Source organism: Podarcis tiliguerta, assembly GCF_965153285.1.
Source record: "Podarcis tiliguerta genome assembly, chromosome: 6".
NCBI classification, from domain to species: Eukaryota; Metazoa; Chordata; class Lepidosauria; order Squamata; family Lacertidae; genus Podarcis; species Podarcis tiliguerta.
The window spans coordinates 36023613-36036645 of NC_139539.1; the positions used below are offsets into that span (position 1 = coordinate 36023613).

The following is a 13033-nucleotide window of genomic DNA, read 5'->3' on the forward strand; positions in this document are numbered from 1 at the left end:
TAAATTCTTCAGTTATCTGATTTATTTTAAAAAATACTAGTCCTCTGATTATTGCACAACTTTCCTAGGGCTCTTAGCCCATGCAAGTAAAGTAGTTCAGGAAGAAATACATGGTTTTTTTGTATTTGCAGATATTAGAAACACAGATGGGGAATCTATTATTCTCCTGATGTTGTAGAACTGCAGCTCCCACCATCCCCGAGAACTGGCCATGTGGCTGGGACTGATGGGAATTGGTGTCCCATAACATCTGGCATAGGTAATCATCCCCACCACACATACTGCTTCAGGTCATGGAGAAAGTGATTGGATTTCTTAGTAGGAAATCCCTATTCCCCGGGGGCCCTATTTACATTAAATGCTACATCTTCTGCATGCTTCTCTGCACTGTGCCAGCTTTCTCACTCTGGTAAATGCAATGCTAATTCCATGCTGCTTTTGGTTGTGGAAGAAAGAGATGAGATTTAATGGTTATTTTTTTATTTAAAAAAATGTTTCTTGGAAATGCCGTCAATACTGATAGTCACCAGTGTTGAAGCAATGATTCTTCAACATCAACTTTACTGGACTGGTCATGTTGTGCGGATGCCTGATGATCGTCTTCCAAAGCAACTACTCCATTGTGAACTTAAAAATGGAAAGCATAATGCTGGTGGTCAACAAAAGAGGTTTAAAGACTCTCTCAAGGCAAACCTAAAATAATGTACGTAGTATAAACACTGACAACTGGGAAACACTGGCCTGCAAGCACTCCAGTTGGAGAACAGCCTTTACCAAAGGTGCCATGGGCTTTGAAGACACTTGAACTCAGGGCGCAAGAGAGAAATGTGCTAAGAGGAAGGCACACTTGGCAAATCCACACCATGATCAACTCCCGCCCAGAAACCAATGCCCCCACTGTGGAAGGACGTGTGGATCCAGAATTGGCTTTCACAGTCACTTACAGACTCACTGTTAAGACCGCGTTTATGGAAGACAATCTTACTTGGCTACGAGTGAACGCCAAAGAAGATGCCAGGGGAATGTGACCCTTTATAGTGCAACAGGACCAGATGTTGTTGGACTGAAGCTCCTATAATCCGTAACCATTGACTATGTTGGCTGGGGTTGATGAGAATTGTCATCAGGAAGGACAGTGATTTCTCATTTTTGTAGCACAGAATGAGTATCAGTTCCCTGGTCATACGAATCATCCACCCAAAATCTTCCCATCTTATATGGATTCAGCTTCTGTTTGTTGGCCCTTTTCCAGTCTGTTTCCACATCCAAACACTGATTAGTATTAAATGAATCATTTGAATCTACATAATTTAGCTTTTTTTTAAAAAAAAATCACTTCTAGGGGAAGAACTATTTCTTTATTTCTAAATGGTGCAGCACCATATTGGAAGAGGCATTTCCCATTGTGTGAGAGAATTATCCTTTAAGATATAAGAACTGCAGAAGGCAAGCACTAAGTACTTACATGGGGGGGGGGGAGGGAACTAAAGGAAAACAAAAGAAAGAAAATGTGTTGCCCAGTGAATCAGAGTTGCCTTTTCTTTAGTCAGTTATAAAGATTTTAATTGATTAATCAGAGGCATCAATTAAATGTTGCAGAAGTGGCACAGATCCACTCAACCCACCACTCATGATATGTCAGTTTGACTGTGTGAATGACTTGCAGCATGTGGAGGGGCAGAATTTGTTCTGTGCATTTGCACTGTCATCTTCTTCAGTGTAGACTATGATTAAATCACCCAGTGCTCTGAATTTGGCAAGAAGACAAGGAAGGTGTTAATTCTCCATTATTTTCCATCCAATCATACATGCAGCTGTCACTTGGATATGAACAGAAGAAGGAGACTACCTTCTCGAATGTCTTAAAGTATCCTCATCTTGACTGACATCTGCTGGTGAGAAGTGAGTGTCTGGCAAACCTTTGTCACGAACCTCATCGCTGAATCTCAAAGGCTATTCCTTTGGTTTTCCTCATCTACAGTCAGCTGTTGCTCTGTTTTGCCATATCAGTTCAAAAGTTCAAATCCCATTTAGCATATGGAAGATGCTACATGAACCCCCTACCTAAGTGGTTGCTTTCGTCTTAAAATTGGAGAAAATGCCATTAAACTTTTTGCTCAATGTTCCCTATCCCAGAGAACAGCTTCTACCCTAGAGGACAGGTGGGGGAACCTGTGGCACTCCTTATGTTTGTTGTACTGCAACTCCCATCATCCCTGGCCATTGACAATGCTGGGTATGGATGGTGGGAGCTGGAGTCCAGTAATATCTCGATGCCCACTGGCTTCCAACTCCCGGAGAGACAAAATGTTATTGCCTGGGAGTTCTAGGGTCAGGCTTTACTCGCTGAACTTGGTCTACTCCATTAAGGCCAGAGTCAGATACCCGCCTAGCGATCTATGCCTGCAGATCTCGATCTGTTTCCTCGATCGCTCTTGATCCACCCTCGTCGGGGTAGCCCTTTCCAAATAGCAACAGGCATTTGGGAGAAAAGGAAACGGCCGCGAGGCGGACTTGCCAGGAGCGACGGAGGAAGGAAGTCTGTGGGACGCGAGGAGCTGTCCACCGCTCTCGTGGTGCTGAATGCCCGTCGCTCCTGCGCGTGGACTTCTGGAGCGTGGACATCAGGGCTCGGCCACACGGCGACTGGTGCAAGCCTGGTGGGACTGCGCCATCTGTCTGCTGAACGAGAACCGGGCAGGGAGGTAACCAAAAACGGCGTCGGAACACGAGGATGGGAGGCGACGTCCACGCGCATTCGCATCAGCAGCACACCCAGCTCCTGCGCCCTCTCCGTGCGCCTGCTGAGCTGATGGGCTAAGCGCGCCCCTGGCAAGCGCCTCCTCCTCCCTGGACCCGCCCTCCCCAGTCCGAGCAGCTAGAGTAAGCGCCTTCAGCATCTGGATGGCAACCTCCTCAGCCCAGCTGCTGAACGGGCACCCGCGAAGAGGATGGCATGGCATGGCAAGGGAGCTCCTCGCCCAGGAGGTAAAGTAAGGAGCACTCGAGGAGTGCGTGTGTGTCTGCGTGTGGGGGAGAGGAAAAAAGAGGGGGTGCGGCGGGCGTGGGGGCGGAGATGAATTTCCTTGCAGCCCGTCAGAAACACGAGTTTCTGCTTCTCTCTCCTCTTAAGTCCTTACCTGAATTTTGGACGGTGGGTGCTTTTGGGAACTGTGACCAAAAAGAGAGAAATGAGATGCTAAGGAACACTTCTCTCTTTCCCTCGGTGCTCTTTCCCTTTCTCTGCCGTTTTGTCCCCCCTCTCTCTCCTTTTGCTTCCAAAGCACAGATCAGCTCATTCCGCTGAACTCCTACACACACACACACACACACACACACACACACACACTGCTTAAGTATAATCTGAATCTCCGAATGAGATGACGCACGCCGGGGAAAGCAGCTGAGCGCCTGTATTCCATGTATGTATGCATTTGTATTACTTTACCGAAGTCACTAAGCCCCGCTGTAGCCCATCAGTCACTTCCTTGAGGCTTCTTTTAACTCCGAAAGGCAAGAGCGCTCGGATTTGGAGATTTAGGCAAAGGTGGGAAGGCGAAATGCAAAATCGGACTTGACCCAAAACGGGATGAAGGAAAGGCGCAGGGTAATCCTATACGTGGGTACTCAGGAGTAAGCCCCATTGAGTTCAATGGGACTTACTCACAGGTAATTGAGTATAGAATTCCAACGTGTTTGTTGGGAGGGATGTGCATACATGGAAAACCGAAGGGATGAGAACCAGAAATCATAGAGCTGCATAGGAGCTGAAGGAAAGAGCTTTCTTTTAGAAAGGAAGAAAAAAATGAGCATCAGCAACTTTGGCTGCAAGACGTACCTGAGAAACGGTGCCTGCTTATCTAAGTGGAGAGCCTCCAACAGGTAACTTAGTTTCCTCACCCGTGCCACATCGCCCTTCCATGTCAAGCCATGCATGCAGATGAATAACTTCATGTATTTGGTGTCTGTCTCTCACTGCACACAGTCTCTCCCTTCAGAACCTTGCTTTCCTAGCTACCTTCCAAGAGAGACATTCTGGTCCCCCACTCTTCACCAGCAAATGAGGGAAAAGTTTGAGTGCTTGGATAGGACTGATCAGGCAAGAGCAAAACTCCAAGCTGGACTTAAAGGTGGACGGTTGCAAGTGCATCTTGTCAACCCAGGAGCTTACCAGGCTCAGCAATAACAAGATAAGCCGTTTAGTCACCTCTTTCTCTACTTTCCCTCTGCTGGTATTGCCTGATTCCTCCAAACTGCATGTGGAGAGCTCCGACTTAGGGAAGGTGATTCACATTCAGCCAAAAGGACTGGTCTTCATTTGTTCCATGATCATTTTGTATGTGTGGTTTTACATCTATTGTGTGGGTGATTTAAAAAAAATCAAGGTAAGTTGGCTTTATGCATGTGCTGGGGTGGGGGGAGGCTGGATTAATTAAGTTTGCATGTCTCTATCCTGTTGCTCTAAGATTTGCTTTCACTGAGTACATTTGCTAGAGAAGAGAGAGAGGAAATCTTTTGCAAGAAGTTTTATTATCTACCATGGGAGAAGGTGGAGGAGGAGAACTAATTGAGAGAGGGTGTAGAAATCTCATCTGAGCATAGTTTGCATTTTAAATGAAAAGATCATTGAAACTGGAACCTGACCCACATAAAAAGGACTTTTTAAAAAGGAAACACTAGTATTCAGAATACCAGCTTTTCTCCCTGCTCTTATAATTCCATGAAACTTGCATTATTCTGTTTGTCAGCCTTCCCTGCTTTTTATCTGCTTCTACAGATAAGTTTCTTAAAACAAGTCTAACTAGGGATGATCAGTGACACCCAGAAATATTGATATGGTGTCAGAAGTTAATGAGATGAAAGTCCATCATTTATGTCCTTTCCCCCCTGAATGAACAGGAATAAATATGTGGTTCTATAAAGTTTTTCTCCAGTGCACTATTGATCCCAGAAAGGAGTGTGGATGTGAATTTTCAAAGTTAAAATAAAATTATTGTCAATAAAGCAAGACATAGCTCAAACAAGCTTTATTTCTACATGTGGAAGGATGGCTGGAGTGGCTGGAAAGAGCAGATATTTCTGAGAGAGCAGAAAAGCCTTGGATTACCATTTTCTTTGCACCCTTTGGGTGGCATGGCACTTACCTAGAGAAAACACAGTCTGTTTGCTTCCACAGTCTGTTGACATTTGGTTTCAGTCTAAAGGGTCATACCATGCACACAATCTCCTCTAGTTGAAATACCATCAGTAGACTGCCAAGTAAAAGATACTGTCAAGACATCTCTGTCTAGTGTGTAATATGCTTAGTTTTTTAGAATAAAAAGAATGTCTAAAAAAAAACCAGTTGGTTCAAGAGGGGGGCTGAACACTTCAAAATCCACATTTAGGCAATGCTTTATTAGAACTATTTAAAAAGTTACCAAATTGTGAGAAGGGGGTTGTCTAGAACTCTTCCTCAGGAAATGTCTTACACAAAGGAGGGGACGAGGGATGAGGAATTTTTTGCTGTTCTTTTTTGAGTTTTGTCATCCCCTAACCCAATCACACGCCCACTATGTGTAACATCTCACCTGATAAAGAGTTATGGCAAACTCAAAAGTTTGCCACTATTTTGTGACATCTTGGTTGGTCTAATAAAGGTATTGCTCCAGTGTGGAGTTTACAATTCATGTTTGTATATGTTTAATTGAAATGGTAACAAGTGAACTATTGTCTTCAACAGTGTGTGATGGTGGGGGGGCACTTTTGCAGAATGCACTTTGCTCCTAAATGGATTCTGCATGGCCCACAATACTCTTATTGTAAATGCTATATGCATTTGTGTTTCTGTATGTGAAGAGAGGTTTTTCTATACCTTTCCACACATTAACCTGTTGCTGCTAAATTAGCTACATAAAATACTGTGTGCAGTCTTTCCTCTCAAGCTTTTACTTTTGGGGGGTGGGGTGGGGGTGGAGCCTAGGAAAGGTCAAGATCAACAGTTGGATTTGATTAATTAATTAACTTTGCTTCCTTATTAGTATTTGTTGGCAATACAAATACATAGTTTTTGCATCCCCTGGGAAGTAAGTTCTGTCAATGGAACTAAGGGTGAATGCATGCCTAAGGGTGAATGGTCAATAACTGCAGTGTCACATAATGACTTGTATGTGTGAAACAGCCATTACAGATGAAACACCACTGACAAGGCTTTTCCTCTGCTCTCACTTTACTTCAAGCATATAACTTTTCAACAGCAGTCGTTCACAGCCCTTCATCTGCAAACTACCGAGTAATAAAACAATGAGTGATACACGTACATAGATCAATGTTTCATACCAATTATATATTTTATGCTTTTGCATGCTACCTTTTCAGTTCTATCTTTATCCCACATTGAAGCAACCCCTAGATATAAATTGAAATAATTCACTGTTAGGAACATAAGAAGATGCCTTGTACTGGCTCAGACCATTGGTCTATCTAGCTAACTGTTTGCACTGATTGGCAGCAGCTCTTCAAGGTTTCCTGGAGGTGCCAGGAATTGAACCTGGGACCTTCTGCATGTAAAGCACATGCTCTACCACTGAGCCATGGCCCTTCCACATAGTATCAATGATATCCTAAAATATACTCCCCAAAATTACTGGAAGCAACTGAATTATACCACCCTGTAACAACAACAACAAGAAAAAGAGTAATAATAATAATAATAATAATAATACTTATTGACTTCTGAAATGTAGCCTGAGCCAATAGCCCATACATGATCAGAAAATTGTCTGCACTTCCCGGAATTGATAGATACGGTTGCTGTTCTATGCATATGTTCTTGGAATGGTAGTAAGTGCCATTGAATGCAGCAGGACTTACTTTTGAATAAGCATACATGGTATTGTGCTCAAAGTGATAACATGTCAACATAATGTTTCCAATTCACTCAAATGTTCTAATTTCTTGTGCAGATAGCAAGAGTTTACAGTTTCAGAGTAAGCATACAGACCCAGAAGGCTCTTTTTCTTTTCTTTTTTAAAAAGTGGTTTTAAAATGTGTAACCCATTTATGATCTATTAGTGTCTTAAGTAATGCTTTATGGGACACATTAGGAGTGCCTTTGGCAACATTGTGGAGTGGCCATGCACACAGTGCTGGAATTTATAACAAAGATCTACATTACGCAATTGTAGATTCTGATGCCTCTAAGGAATTTTGAGAAAAACTCAGTTTCAGTCGCACAATTACCACATAAATCCAGCATTGTTGCATGCCCATCCAGTATTCTCTAAAAGTCTCTGTTGAGCAGCCTGTGTTTCATATTACTTTTCCCATTAAAATTGCTTAGCCATGTGAGCCCCGAGTAGTTTGATGCAATCCCTGAATGTTATCAGAATCTTCTGCAGAGCTACTAAAAATAAGTGGCCATGTATCAAGAGGGTAACTTATAGGAAATCACACATTTTTTAAATAATTGGCTTTCATTGATGTCATGGGAAAGTAGCAGATCATGTGATGGTTCTATGTTCAGTTTCTTTAACTGGTTCCAATAATGATACCCTCATACCATCTTCTGATGTAAGTCTCAATGCAACATTTCTTTGCTCATTGGAAGAAACTGCCCCCAGGGAACAAATGTCAACCAGTAACAGTGGATTGTAGCCAATGGTCTCCCTTGCACTGATGAGGCTCTTTGATCCAAAGGGTCTCCCCAACCCCCTGGAGCAATTTTTTTTGGGGGGTTGAAGTGCATTCCATCAGGGCAAAGGGCACCAGGGGATACAACCCAGTACGTTTTGCAGAAGCTCAAGCCCATGAGCATCACAAAATTCTTTGTTGGTAACATATCTCCTGCCCTTTCTTCTTTTCATTTTTGGTTGTAGAAGAATGTTGGAAGTTTTACATTCTGTTCTACCATCAGTATCTGTCCATCAGCAGGGGGGAACCGTGTATGAAGTACATGCTTCACCAGCTCCTGCTTTATTCATAGACATGTCCATTATAGACCAATATACTGAAATGACATTGAGTCTAATACTGTGAACCTAGGAATTGACTTAAATTAAAGTTTGATTATTTCTTGGAGTTTCCCATTAAAGTTTGTTTCATATTAAATCAGGGAATCTGCAGTAGGTTCAGAAATATATGACTTCTGAGTCCTGTTCTGTGTCCATAGATGCTACTTCTTGCAGGGATTAAAGTGAATTGTATGTTTTGTCAGAGCTCTCATCAGGGTTTGCCTGTACTCTCAGCTCAGTGCGTGGAACCGCCTTCTAGAGCAACATAATGGTATTCTGTACCTTTCTGTTTATTTCATTTCATTTATTCATTGAGGTATTGATAAACTGCACTTCTTCAAAGGGTGGTGAACAATAAAGGTAACCAAAAATGGCCATACGACCATAAAATACAATAAAAGCAATAAAGTACAATCATAAAACAATATTAAAAGGCAGCAACTAAGGATGCAGTAGGGCTACGGTAAAATGCCCAGGCAGATGGAAAAGCTGTGACTGGCATCAAAAGTATTGCAAACTGCTTTCAGCACTGACTTATTGGGATCTATTTATGACTTTGTTCTGTCAATGAACAAAAGGCCGGAATGTTATCAACCAACTTGCAGCTGTGTTAAAGCTAGCCTCTTGAACAGGATGTTGGTAGTGGTGGGGACACTGTGTAAGGTAAAGGTAAAGGGACCCCTGACCATTAGGTCCAGTCGTGACCGACTCTGGGGTTGCGGCACTCATCTCTCTTTATTGGCCAAGGGAGCCAGCGTACAGCTTCCGGGTCATGTGGCCAGCATGACAAAGCTGCTTCTGGTGAACCAGAGCAGTGCACGGTAATGCTGTTTGCGTTCCCCTCAGAGTGGTACCTATTTATCTACTTGTACTTTGATGTGCTTTCAAACTGCTAGGTTGGCAGGAGCAGGGATGGAGCAACAGGAGCTCACCCCGCTACGGGGATTTGAACCGCCGACCTTCTGATCGGCAAGTCCTAGGCTCTGTGGTTTAACCCACAGCGCCACCCGGTGACACTGTGTACTACCAAGCAAATCTGAAAATTCTGACATCATCTCTCTTAGGAATTTATCCTGTGCATTTTTATTGTTTGTAAGGCATCAATTACCACTGCCCCTCTTGAAAATGGAGACTGGGTGGAGCCTGTTCTTCTTTTATAAACCGCTTTGAGTTTTTACAATCAAGTGGTGTATAACTTTTATGAAATAAATAAAATAAATAAACATTATATTCTCTGAATGGACATATCAGTCTCACTTTGATAGCTTTCAAGGGAGATACCATGATGTGTTTATGTATTAACTTTCCCCACCCCTCAAAACTGGGTGTTTGGATTCAGGTGGGGTACATTCTCAAAATCTAGAAAGTTACCCTGAATGTGCACACTGTAACTCTGATTCCTCAGTCTTCCAGGTGGTTGTTGTATTATGATTTATATTACATATTGTCTGCCTCACCCCTGATTAGTATGGGTTTGAGTTGATTCCCTCCGTTCCACAGAACTTCAAAACCAAGAATGTTGAAAGACTGAACTATCATTCAGAAATGGCATGGGTGGTCAGAACATAATCTTAAGGTTGGAGTCATGTACAGAGGTGATTCTTCATATGCCAAGGTCCCAAGCAATGAAGGGCATTAAAGGCCAGCTCTTTGACCTGGACCTAGAAATGGACTGCATGTTGGAGAAGATTCGAAAGTACTGGTATGATATGTTCCTAACAACCAGTCCCAATTACTTTGCAGTTTTCAGGCTGCTTTGAAAGGCAGCCACACATACAACATACTGTAGCAATCCAGACAGAAAGATATCAGGTCCTGGATCACTGTAGGATAGTTCCAGTAGTGAACTTTGGATACTAGCTAGCAAAATGCCCATCATTATGATTGGCAGGATATAGGAGGAAAGCAGATTTGTATTCTGAATCCTCTGAAAGGGTGCAGTATGACTCATTCCCTGCACTGGGGGCTGGGGGCTGTGCTCAAATGCAGCATTTTATTTTTTTGTAATAATGAATGGTGGCCATTCACTTATATAGGAGAGCAGAACACTAATCCTTGAAGCTAGTTTATTCAGCAAGTCTTTTAATGGCTTCCTTTGTAATCTTCTGGTTTTGGGGGTGGTTTTTTTAAAAAAAAATCTGCCATTTTATAGAATTTTACTGTTAATTTCATTGGCTTGTATGATAACATCCATTTTACTGGTTCTGCCTCTTGGCTGGCCTCTTCCCACCTTCTCTTTATGTTTTATCCTTATTTTAAAAGTTTTAAACAGCTGTTTCTATGGGGTGGAAAAATGACATGCAAATACTTAAATAATTGAAAATAAGCACTGGAGATCTGAGAGTAAATGCAAAGGAAGAGAAAGGTAAAGAAAGCAAAGGGTTTGGCTGCAGATTTTATAAGGTCATTTATACCCAAACCCTTACTATGACATAAATCAGTGTGCAATCGGGATGTTCACCAACAGTGCGAAGTACATTTTTCTTCCCTTTAACAGCTAGTTCTTTGGATTTAGAAAATTAATTTTCATCCTAGGCATGCTGGTATTGTCATCAATGTACTTATTATTTGGTGTTTTGGTTAGAAAGACCTTCATTGGCTTTTTTGAAGAGTTGTATTTTGATATAATGTGCACTTTGTTCACACAACATCAAGAAAGACTCATGTGTACACAACATACGCACCATTCTCAGAATGGCTGTTTTCAGAAATTTAAACATTTCTATTCTTTCAAGAACCCACTCTAGCCTACTACAGTGGTCTAATATCTAATATGCTGTACCAGTCTGACGTACTGAGGTAACCAAGAAAAAAGGCAGTTGCCAGTGGAGAAATTATACATATAAAAACATTGCCAGAAAATGAGCAATGGGGTGCTTAGCTGCTGGTCTACTATAATTAGTGTAAGTTTCTCTTCTTTAAAGTAGATTGAAGCCAAAGGAGAAAATTTATCAAATTAAATATAGGAATCTTCCTTCTTTCTAGGAAAATAATCTGGTAGCTGTGAATGGAGAGACAAAATCCTCTGAATTTGTGAGGTTCTTCCATTTTACATCCTGATATCTAGCTGGAATAATTTGTTAATCAGATAATTTGCATGTAGTTTTACAATAAAATAAAACAAATTTGATTGTTGCATATCCTGATCACACCTTTGCTTTTTATTAATGGTATATAGCCAGCTATACTAGTAATTAACCAATTAAAAATCCAGTGTTTATACTGATCACACTTTTGCTTTTTATTAATGGCATATAGCGAGCTATCCTAGTAATTAACCAATTAAAAATCCAGTGTTTATATGAAGCAACACTACAGCTGGTTGCTATGCAGGCAGGTATAAATGTATCTCTAATGATGCTTTGTTGTCATTATACTGCAAAGGTGAGATCCTTCCTGTGCTTACCTCTGAGTAAATATGCATAAATATGACCCAAAAAGCCTTGCACGCAAGTCCTCTTGAAATCAATGGGACTTATTTATGAGAAAACATGCACATATTTGCATTGTATAATCTATCTCCCTATGCAACATCTTTCCAAGCCACTTTCACAAAGTACTATGCTCATTGTTAATGCATTAATAGGCAAAATTGAAAACCCTGCTTGTTCTTTTTAGATAGTCCAGCTAACCTAATGCATGGCTTAAAAAGCTATGCGCAATCCAGCTAGACACACTTGAAGCGCATTGAAAGTATATGCACATAACTGTGCTTTTGAGTCACACTGATTTCAATGGTGCTTATGCCTGACTTTCCCTGTTGGTAATGTGTGCTTTCTCTAATAGAAATTCATAATGCAGTAGCCTGTAACGCATCATTAATATGCCTGTTATTACTGTAAGCAAATCGGTAGGCAAGCTGGCATCTGGTGGGCTAGTGCTGAATCCCCAGGGATTAGGGAGAGGTGTGCATTTTCTCTTGGCAGAGGAAATAGTGCCTACCATAAGTATGCACATAGCCCTCTCTAATCCCTAAGGATTCAGCATTAGCCCAACAAATGCCAGTCTCTCTACTGAGGGAATCAGTTTCTGCAGCCACTAGACCACTGTCTGGATAATGAAGTGGCCCCTGAATATGTATGACTTCAAGAAACCTTTCAGCTGATAGTAACACTTGCTGGAAGTAGTTCTCACAATATCCTACTATTTTATTAGCGTTGTCATTGCACTTACTGTGATTATTAGAAATCAATCTTGGTCTTGCAGTTGTGACAGATAACTCTACTGAGGAGTCGTCCAGTAAAATAAATTAGCACTTTTAGACCCTTCCAACAGCTATATTTGGAGTGATCATATATGATCTCCTCCAGAAATTACTTTACATGCATGATGAAAAAGTTGTGCTAGTGGAACAACTGTTCTGCATATGCAAAGCTGAACTGGATCTTACAACATTGGGCAAAAGTAGCACAGCCAGGTTTTTGTCTGCTTGACATATAGGTCACTCCCGGAGGAACTGGGGAAACTGAGCAACCTACAAAGTTGGGGGAATGTTCTACTGGACCGCATATTCATATGGATGACTGAATATGCCAATGTGATGGGTACTACCACACAGGTCACATGAGGATAGGCTACCCCACATACTTCTAAATGTGAATACGAACCACTAGGAGTAGTTTTTCCACATACAGAACACATTTTGTGAAATGTCTTGTTGCACTTCCGAGTTTCTAAATCAGGACCCATTGTTTACACCTGGGAATGATATCTGAAGCTTGTTTGTGAGGAAGCAAATTTAAATTAGTGTGTTGATGCTGCTTTTAAATGCTTTTAATGAGGAATAATTTGCTGCTCAAAAATTCTACCAGTAATAATGCCATAACTTTTTCCACACTGATTATCATGAGTGCTTTAAAACATTGATTGTTCTAAGCAGTAATGTTTGGCTATCACAGTTAGGGATTTTTATTGGGGGTGGAGGGAGGGGTGGAATCAACACAGAGAGCCCAATCCCTGGAGCAGCAGAAAGCTGGCTACTTCTGTCTTGCTGCCTAAGAAACCCCTTTCCAATCTTTCTACCATTGGAAATAGGCTATGTA

General features: G+C 41.6%; 1 protein-coding gene across 6 annotated transcripts in view; it reads left to right on the forward strand.

Annotated features, from left to right (window-relative positions):
- Nucleotides 1-2502: 2502 nt before the first annotated feature.
- KCND3 (potassium voltage-gated channel subfamily D member 3) overlaps nt 2503-13033 on the forward strand; it is a 266574-nt gene continuing 256043 nt past the window's right edge. Inside the window, exon 1 of one of the 6 annotated variants that reach the window (XM_083444375.1) lies at nt 2503-2988. The gene's annotated coding sequence lies outside the window, so the exon portion shown is untranslated. Of the gene's footprint in view, nt 2989-3305; nt 3423-3454; nt 3883-13033 lie in introns of those variants that run through there. The other 5 variants (XM_083444372.1, XM_083444377.1, XM_083444376.1 and 2 more) reach the window with 5 other exon arrangements.